The 8,966-nt window shown below is 53.3% G+C and overlaps 1 non-coding gene across 1 annotated transcript; it reads left to right on the top strand.

Moving 5' to 3' along the window:
- The first annotated feature begins 7,761 nt into the window (after positions 1 to 7,761).
- Positions 7,762 to 7,868, top strand: LOC120364119 (U6 spliceosomal RNA). Its single transcript, XR_005579471.1, has one exon. It is a non-coding gene; the product is annotated as a U6 spliceosomal RNA (small nuclear RNA).
- Positions 7,869 to 8,966: the final 1,098 nt, after the last annotated feature.

Here is an 8,966-nt window from a genome sequence, read left to right as displayed (position 1 = left end):
TGGGAGGCAGAACGTGACGGGGCCTGTTAGAGATGTTACAGGCCCAGTTCGGGAAGCTGTTTTGATTAAATTCGGGAGCGTAATTGCAGGGTTTGTGCTGCGGTCTCATTACGGCTTTTTAAATCTTGTTAACCTCTCCTCCCCATCTCCCAGCCCCCCTCACTTCCCTCTGTAACCACAGGCTGTGGCCTTAGAACAATGCCAGGAATAGTTTCTGTCTCTCCGTCACGGCTTTCTCCTACTCCCCCAGACTGGATCCTGGAGGCCAGATGGACTGAAGGCAGGAAGCAGGGAGGAAGGCCCGGTGAGCCGAGTGGGGATTTCATGTGGCTTAGTCACCCGGAGTACCTCTTGGGTCAGTCCCCATGCATCCAGCAAGGTGGCGGGTGACACCAAGGGGTATTAGGTGTGATTTTAAGTGATGGTATGAGTGAATGGAGATTGGCTTCTAGAATTTGAGAGAGGCTGGAAGGGACAGGCTGAGGAGGGGTTGGCAGCAGCCTGGAAGGTTGGGAGGAAATGGAGAATGAGGGACGAGCTTGGTGTGGGCAAACGTGCGAGGTGCAACCTCTGGGCAGGATTGCACGAGGCAGGAGAGCAGGCTGTGGCACAGCCACAGACGAGCCCTGGCTGCTCAATGGCTCCATGCAATAATGGATTGCGCTTCTCATTCTTGGAAAGTCTCAGTGGGCTGAGCGCAGAGAGATGGCTCAGTGTGGCTGTGGAGTCGTGGTAGACTGGGAGAGTGGACTGTTCGGTGCCCAGGGAGGGTGTGCTGGCAGATGTGGCCAGGGCAAGGAGGCACGGTGGTGGATGAGGGCCTCTGGACCTCTGCCTGCCATGCTGCAGTGGTGTGGCATCGGGCTGTGAGCTCCCCTGGGGAGTGGATGCCACCCCCAGTGGGGCTGAGGGGAGAGGGTGTTGCCTGGGGAGCCAGGGCTGAAGCAGCAGCCTGGGCTACAGGGAGGGGCGGGGGGAGCCTGGCTCTCCCCAGGGGCTCTCCAGCCACTCCTCTTCTCCCTCTGCTTCCCCTCCCACCTCGTGACTCAATCGCTGTCTTCAGCCCTGACTCTGTCCTGAACTCCCGACGCTGCACCAATCACCTCCCTTTAGGGTCATGGCACTTTCAGCCACCCAGAGTGCAGGCCTCAACCCTTCGGTCACAGACGCCCCTCTGGTCCCCACCCCATCATCCGAACATTGATTCCGTGGATTCCTCCTGCTCAATATCCCTGGAGTCTTCGTCCTCAGCTGCCTCCACCCTTCCCTGTCCCACGCCATCTGCTCGCTGCTGGGCCGTGTGGTCACCTCCTCACTGGTCTTTCAGCAGCTGCCCTGGCACCCTCTGCCCCCCAGTTCTTGACGCTGTAGCCATGGAGGGTTATTCCCAAAATCTGGTCAAACAGCTCTCTGCTTCAAACCCTTCTCTGGCTCCCCGCTGGCCCCCAGGATCCTTCACCTGCAGGTTCCTGCCTATCTCATCTCTAGCCTCTCAGGCATCTAGGTGGTCTAGCAAACCAAGTCGTCTGAATGCGTCGTGCTTTTATGCGGTTCTGAGCAGTGTCGTGCACGAAGCTTAACTAGTCCTCAAATGCCACCTCTTTTAGGAAGCCCCTCTGGCTCTCACAGATAAAGCAGTCTCCCCCATTCTTTCAGCACTTTGCCGTAGCCCCCACTTTCTAGCCTATATTGCAGCAAATGACATCCACGTTTCCTCTGTTCCATCAACAGCAAGCTCCTCCGGGGCAGGGCCGTCCTCCCCACCAGCGTTCCCCCCCAGATTCCATAGCCGGCACTCGGATGGGGTGCAGGAGGGCCCCCACCTTACTGAATGAGTGAGGGAATGAGAGCTGCAGCTGGGGCTGGGCTTTCTGCAGGGAAACGCGCCCAGGAACCAAACACTGGGGAACCTTTAGGGCAGAGCCTGGGCGTCGGAGCTAAGGCTTGTTGAACGCTTCCAGAGCTTCAGACACTGTGCTGGGCAGGGTCTATCCATCAGAAGACAGAGAAGGCCGGGTCAGAGGAGGAAGAGGAGTGATGGGCTGTGGGCAGGCAGCATGCTGCCTCCTGGCAGGGTCCTACTCACATGGTTGGTGGGGGGGGCATGTGTGTGGGCAGCTCCTTTGGGGCGGGAACTGAGCCAGATGTGGGAATATTGTCCTCTCCCAGCGCTGTCCTGGCAGTGCAGGGCTGTGTCTCAACAGCCATCTTAGGAAACACTGGCTTAGTTCTTCATGGCCCAGGGGAGGTCCCAGGGGCATTTTCCAGAGCAAAGGGACAAGGGCAGCTAGGCCATGGTCCCCACTCTGTGCCAGAATGTTCATTCCATCCATGGGGTCCTCTGTCTGTCCATCAAGGCATTTGCCTCCTGCCCCTCAGCCAGTCTCTTGCCTCAGCCCAGAAAGCCTCTTCCTTCATGCATTGAGCCAGGTCTCACCCACCTACAAGGCCTTTCTTCTAGGAAGATTTATGGGACTTGCCAACCTCCTTCCGCCCTGTCAGTGCCAGTATATTGGCCTATTGTAGCTGCACGGCTGTCTCAGGGAGACCAAGCAGAGGAAGCAGAGAGCATGCTCTCTCTCTCTGTGTGGCCCCAAGAGCTGTCCTCTCTGCACATTTGTGAAGCTGAGCTGGGATGGTGGGATGAGGGCTGGACGGGAGTCAGGACACTTAGCTCTTGCACCTGGCTTTGTTGAAGCCTGAGCAGGCTACTTTCCTCTCTGATCCTCCGTTTCCTCATCAGTAGAATGGAGAGGTTGGGCCGGGGGGTCTTGAAGGGCCTTAGAGCTCTAATATCAACGTCACTGAACACAGAGGCCTACCACGGCAACAGCTGGTTGATGAGAGCCCAAGGAATGGTCCCTGGTTACCCCAGGCAGGGTTATCTGACCAGTGTCCCAGGATGGTGGGGCTTCCCCAGGGGTACAGATTTTCAGTGCCAGGCCCAAGATGCTGGCCAGGAAAGAGGGAGCAAAGGTTACTGAAGGTCAAGAGCAGAGCAACAGATGAAACTAATGGCCTGTGTTTGCCAATCCAGGTTGGGGTAAGAGGGCAGAGAGCTCTGGGCAACCTGGCCAATCAGAATGGGCATGACTCTGGAGGTCTGGGTTCGAGCTGGGCTTCGCCACTGCAGTGACAGGACTTTGGGTTGGTCATTTAAATATCTCTGGGTCCAGGTTCCTGCTGCAAAATGGGGGCGAACAATACCTACCTCACAAGGCTGCTGTGAGCATTCAATGTCAGCACATGCTTGAAATGGTTTCGTAGCATCTGAGCTCAGCACAGCATAGGTACTCAATAAGCTTCATTCTTTCCCTCCTCCTACCCTGTTCAGTTTCCATCAAATACTTTTGCTGATCCTACACCAGTGAGCCATACAAGGGTGTAGGTCAGGCCCTCCGTTCCACCTGCCAAGGTGTGCGCTCAGCAGCCACGGTGCCAACGCTGCGCTGTGCTTGGTATCTTGGGGTATCTGGTGTGGTGTTTTCCTCCCAGGCATTTAGCATCTGCTGGAGAGACAAGACCACACTCGCACTCACGCAAACTACTAAGAAATGGATAAATGACATTTCTCCATTACCTGGCTTTGCTGTAGGCCTGGGAAAGTCAATGTCAATGTCATTGTCCCAAGAAAGGGATAAATGACATTTCTCCAAAAAATGACTCATGGATAATTCAGAGCATGGTGGTCCCATATGAATCACAAGCACTGCAGAGACAGGGGTTCGGGAAACAGGGTTCAGTTTGGATGGAAGTAACCAGAGCAGGGAGAGGCTACACTGCCTGCGGCCAGCTGAGTTGAGAGTAGCTGGGCTGCAGTGTGACAGGAATGGGTTAGACGTGGATCGGCTGCTGAGGCCAGAGGGTCTCCAGGGCACAGTGAAGCTAGAGCTTGGGACATGCTTCTGTGGGGAGAGCCCTGGAGTGAGGGGTTGCAGGAGTCCAGCTCTCATGGCTAAGCCTCCTGAACTCAGGTATGTGGAGCCTGATCTTCTTCCAGCTAGCAGGCGGACAAGTGGCCTTTCAACTTCTGCCAGGATTGGCTGGGATAGGATGGAGCTGATAAGAACAATTGTGGACTATGAGATGGGAGGGTGGGGCTGGGGCCAAGGTGGGGGCTACTCCCTGGACAGAAATTCAACTCCACCTCCATCTGTCATGGACCGCCCCTGGCAACACAAAGGCCAAGGAAATGGAATTAACATGCGCTCAGCACCTACATGGTGCCAAGCCCACACCTGGCACTTCAACCTTCAGAAGCTCATTTTCCCCATGCTGGCCCTATTCTCTTCAGATCCCAGGTAAGGGAAACTGAGGCTCAGAGGGGTCAGAGCCCAGAGTCTTGCAGAGAGTGGTAGGTTGGAGCCCTGTGCTCTTCCTCCGGTACCACACTGCGTCTCCATGACTTGAAGGATGCACTCTAAGTCTTAGCATGGACTCCAGCTCTCCGCCATCTACCTCCTAGACTGAAACTCAGCCCGTCGCAGTGGAGAGTCTGCACTATGCTCTAGGGCATGTTCCTCATTTCATCAGCCACTGCCCTGCTAGCTCATGCCCAGGTACACACGCAGCCTCCTGGAGGGCAGGGGCTGGGTCTCATTCCTGGGCCCAGCGCAGCCCTGGCACAATTGCCAGGGCAGAAGCGATTCTGGTAATTAGAGTGAGTGGTGAGTGGAACTACCCCACCCAGGCGGGTGTGTTTCTGGAATTCATGGATGAGGTGTTTGCTGACAAGTCCGGGAGGGAGAGAGGGAGAGGCGAGGGACTGCCCACCTCCCTCGAGCAGGAATTCCTCCTAACGGGCTGAGTTCTCAGCTGATGAGAGAAATGTTGGACAGGACCCTGACAAGAGAAGGCTCCAGCTGTGGCACGGAGTGAGTAATTAAATGCTAACTCATTTGCATTTCACAGGAGAGTCAGGGATGTTGAGGAAACAAAGCTGCAAAGATGAAAGGCCTCTTGGAGAAGGGAACGCTGGGGACAAGAAGCTCAGACAGAGCCCAGGAGGCGCGGCAGTGCAGGTGTGCTGCGGGCACTGAGTGGTACAGATGGCAGGATGGGGGCAGAAGGTCTGAGGGTCCCTGCCATGCCCTCGAGGGCTCCAAATAGCAGCCTGGGCTGCCTACCAGTGCCCTTGGGATGCTTTTTTCTTTGCATTTGGAATGACCAGGAGGGAGACAGCAAGACACTGAGAGAGAGGCCCGTCGATCCTCTCAAACTCTAGAGTAGGGGTTTCAAAGTTTACCTGTCAAAGGTCACCTGGTAAATATTTTAGGCCTTGTGGGTCATACCCTGTCTGTCACATAATCTTCTTCGTAAAAAGTACAAAAATCGTTCCTAGTTCTACGAACCAACCAAAACAGACCACTGCTGGCCTTGACACCTGGGTCCGGAGCTTCCCTCTCAAGATGGAACGTAAGGCCCAATATCCATTCTGCATTGCTAACAAGTTCTCAGGTAAACAAAGAACGCACTTTGATTATGGAGGGTCTGAGGTCGCTCTGCAGCATGGGGTCTGCACTGGGAGGCCAGCTATCCAGGAACTGCCGAAGGCCTTGATGGAGGCGCCTGCCTTGTTTGCAGAAATCAGTGGTAGCCATGGGTCCACAGGCTCAGAGTTCCCTCCCGAGAAGGCCCTGCTGCCCATCTGCAGGGAGCGGGGCAGGCAGGCAGCCCCAGCTGTCAGCTCCTTCAGCGTGTCTGCCTGAGCTGCAGACACCCACCTCCTTTGAGGTCACGCCCTCCCGGGGGTAGCCTGCGTCCGGTGACTGGGCACGATGGGAGTGGAAAGTCCTGGCTACTTCAGCTAGACACAGGATGACTCCTTGCCAGGCACTGGGGCTGGGTCACACCTGCTTTGTAGTTTGCTTTCAATCTCCCTCAGCCGAATCCATCTCCCCTTTCCTTTCACTGGTGTAGATCTTTAATAAACTCCTGGTACCCCAAACTCCCTCCCAGAGTTCACTCCCAGAGAACCAGCCTGTGACACAGGCGATGGGAACACATCCTGGCTGGGGGCAATGGTGACCGCAGGTTGGGGGTTGGCACCAGCAAGATTCGCCCGGGGACCACTACACATCACTGCGGAAACTAGAGGCATCTCAGGGCTAAGACCTCCCAGGGGTCCCAGCATGGCCAGGAGGAAGCAGGGCAGATGGAAGCAGGAGCGCCGTGGTGTGGGGTCTTCACACCTGGATGTGCCGCGTGGCTCTGTGCAAGTCACTGCTGCTCTCTGAGTCTGTATTTCCTCCTAAGTAAAATGGGCCTCATGAGCCGTTCTCCTGGCTGTTTTTCCTGTGGTTTCTGTAATGAATCACCCCAAACTTTGGTGGCCTAAAACAGCAGAGGTTTATTATTTCACAGTTCTGGAGGATGGAAATCAAAAATTGACATGATTGGGCTAAAATCGACACGTCGGCAGCGCCGTGCTTCCTCTGGAGGCTTCAGGGGAAACCTTTTTCTTGCTTCTTCCAGATTCTGGGAGCTGCTAGCATTCTTTGGTTTGTGGCCTCATCACTCTGATCTTCCATACCAGCATCTTCAGCTCCCCTCTCTGTTCTCACTTCATTACCACTGCCTGTCTGTGTGTCAAATCTCCCTCTGTCCGTCTCTTGTAAGGACACTAGAGGTTGCATTTAGGACACATCCTGATCATCCAGGATAATCTCCCCATCTCATATTCTCTAACTTAATCACATCTGCAAAGATTTTTTTTTTTTTTCCTCCAAATAAGGTCACATGTACAGCTCTAAGATTAGGACCTGCTGTCTTTGGGAGCCAGTATTCAGCTCACTCCTCTTGCCATCTGTCTCCCTTGCAGGCTTTTCAGCTCTGCTTGAGTTCTCCTTCCTGAGCTGTCGTTCTAGATGCTGGCCCGTACCACTTGCTTGCACAGCTCAGATGTTCTCATTCTGCCAAAAATTATTTTTAATGTATATTGATTAAATACATGGCTGCTCGGCTCACACTGTTGGTTTTATTGGCAACCTCCGCAACTAATATTTACTGAGCACATACTGCATGCTCCCTGTTTTACTCCAATTATCATCCTTCTGCCCAAGGAGGTAAGTGCTGTTACATCCCCATCATGCAGGTAAAGAGACCGGGGCAGAGAAGTGAAATGACCCATTGTCCGCTGATGTGGTGCTGGGATTCCCGCTCTGGTTGTCTGAGTGAAGGACCTTCTCATCCCCTGCAAGTAACTGCCTCCCAAGCATGAATAGGGCTTCTCTTTGGAACTGCTTACAAAGTCCGGTTGTTTTTGGACTTCGGAGCAAGTTTCTTATCAGATTCTACACATTGCAGGCATAACACAGGAAAGGCTGTTCTAGAATGCTGAAGATCCAATTCTAAGAGCCAAGGAATGAGGTTTGTTTGGGGGCTGCATTTGTGACCTCTGCTGTCAACCTGAGCCCGGGCAGGGTAGGAGGGGATATTCCAGACTGTCCTCTAACCCTCTGACAGCACGTCTCAGTGGCTTTTAATTACTCTTCCAACTTTGAACTGCTGGGGACTTGGAATGTCACCCTTGTTCCTGTTAAACATTTAGGTTGAGCTTCTGGGTTCAGCTGCTTATTCATCAGCAAATGAGCAGCACATTGCTAGTCGTAGACGATTGTATTTATGATTTGTCCTGACTTTAATTTCAGACCCTAGAAGTACTTATATGTAAAAAATTGTGTCAGTTTATGTAAGAAAACTGCAGTGGATGGGCGTTTACAAATGATTATCTTGTGTGTAAGGGCTTCTAAAACCATAAATGTGCTCGCTTCAGCAGCATACATACTAAAAAGTTGGAACAATACAGAGAAGATTAGCATGGCCCTTGTGCAAGGACCACAAAAGCTCATGAAGTGTTCCATGTCGATTGTTTTAAGCCCGTAAGTGGCAAAGTGGATTGGCCCCTTTAAGAGTGTTGCTGTCAAGAGGGAACTGAATTTTACAAACGAGCATGTGAGCAGACCTCAAGTTAAAGGGTATGAGGCTGGTCTACACACATCTTATTTCTCTGGATAGAAAGCGCAGCAGGAGCAAACGGGCTTGAAGGGTTTGGGGGCAGGTAGCATTTGCCAAGCTGCTGCTAAGAATGGATGTAGGCACGTGATGGGAGGGGTCACGGTAGGAGGAGTGGCGATGCAGGCATGCTGTGGGCATTTGGTGGCACAAGTGTGGAGATGATGGGACGGGGCAGAAGATCTGAAGGTCCCTGCGATGCCCTCGATGACGCCAAGCAGCAGCCGGGGCTGCCTACCACTGCCCCTTGGATGCTTTTTAATTTGCATTTGGAATGGCCAGACTGAGACAGAGAGGTACGGATACAGCTAGGGCTCGACTTACGACCACGATTGGGTCCAACAGACTGGTCATAACATGATTTGGTCATAAGTTGAGTTTGCTGTACCGAGTCTGGGATAACAGTTGAAATGGTGCACGTGGAGATGGTAGTGCTGCCTGAAGCTGGGCAACATTTTCGCTGCCAGACGCGGAGCAGTCGTGGCTAGCGATTGTGGTTGTAAAGTCGAATGGTCGTAAGTTGCATAGGTTGTAAGTCTATCAATACGTGTACTCTGTTTTCATCTGAGAGTATCCATCTCCTGGAGACTCTCCATCAGCCGTGAGGGGGGACTTTGTAGACCACACCAAAGGCTTGAACTTAATTCTCAAGGCCACAGGGCACCTCTGCAAGATTTGAAAAGTGACATGTTTATGTGCTTTAGAAATATTTTTCTGGCTGTGATAATGGCCCCAGCAAGAGGTGAGGAGGGCCTGGATTCCCGTTGATAAAGAGTAAGGGCTGGCCGGGCGCGATGGCCCACGCCTGTAATCCCAGCACTTTGGGAGGCCAGGGCGGGCAGATCACAAGGTCAGGGGTTTGAGACCAGCCTGACCAACATGGAGAAACCCCTTCTCCACTAAAAATACAAAAATTAGCCAGGTGTGGTGGCATATGCCTATAATCACAGCTA

The sequence above is a fragment of the Saimiri boliviensis genome, chromosome 2 (genome assembly GCF_048565385.1).
Source record: "Saimiri boliviensis isolate mSaiBol1 chromosome 2, mSaiBol1.pri, whole genome shotgun sequence".
NCBI classification, from domain to species: domain Eukaryota; kingdom Metazoa; phylum Chordata; class Mammalia; order Primates; family Cebidae; genus Saimiri; species Saimiri boliviensis.
This window is presented reverse-complemented; position numbering and strand designations above follow the sequence as displayed.